The following is a 216-nucleotide window of genomic DNA, read 5'->3' as shown; positions in this document are numbered from 1 at the left end:
GTGTGTGTGTGTGTGTCTGCACGCGCTGCTGGCTCCGCTTACAGGTCGGCTCGTGACACCGTAGAGACTCTCAATTAGGACTTAATGAGGAAACAACAACAGAAACAGACCTGAGATCAGTTAGAGAGCTGTTCCTCTGAAGGTTGGACTCACTGAGAGAACCACAACAGAACTACAGAGGGACTGGTTGGTTGGACCCCTGGTTTAATGTTGGAC

The sequence above is a fragment of the Morone saxatilis genome, unplaced genomic scaffold (genome assembly GCF_004916995.1).
Source record: "Morone saxatilis isolate NCDOM2014 unplaced genomic scaffold, NCSU_SB_2.0 Contig16, whole genome shotgun sequence".
Taxonomy (NCBI): Eukaryota; Metazoa; Chordata; class Actinopteri; family Moronidae; genus Morone; species Morone saxatilis.
Note: the sequence above shows the minus strand (reverse complement) of the source record.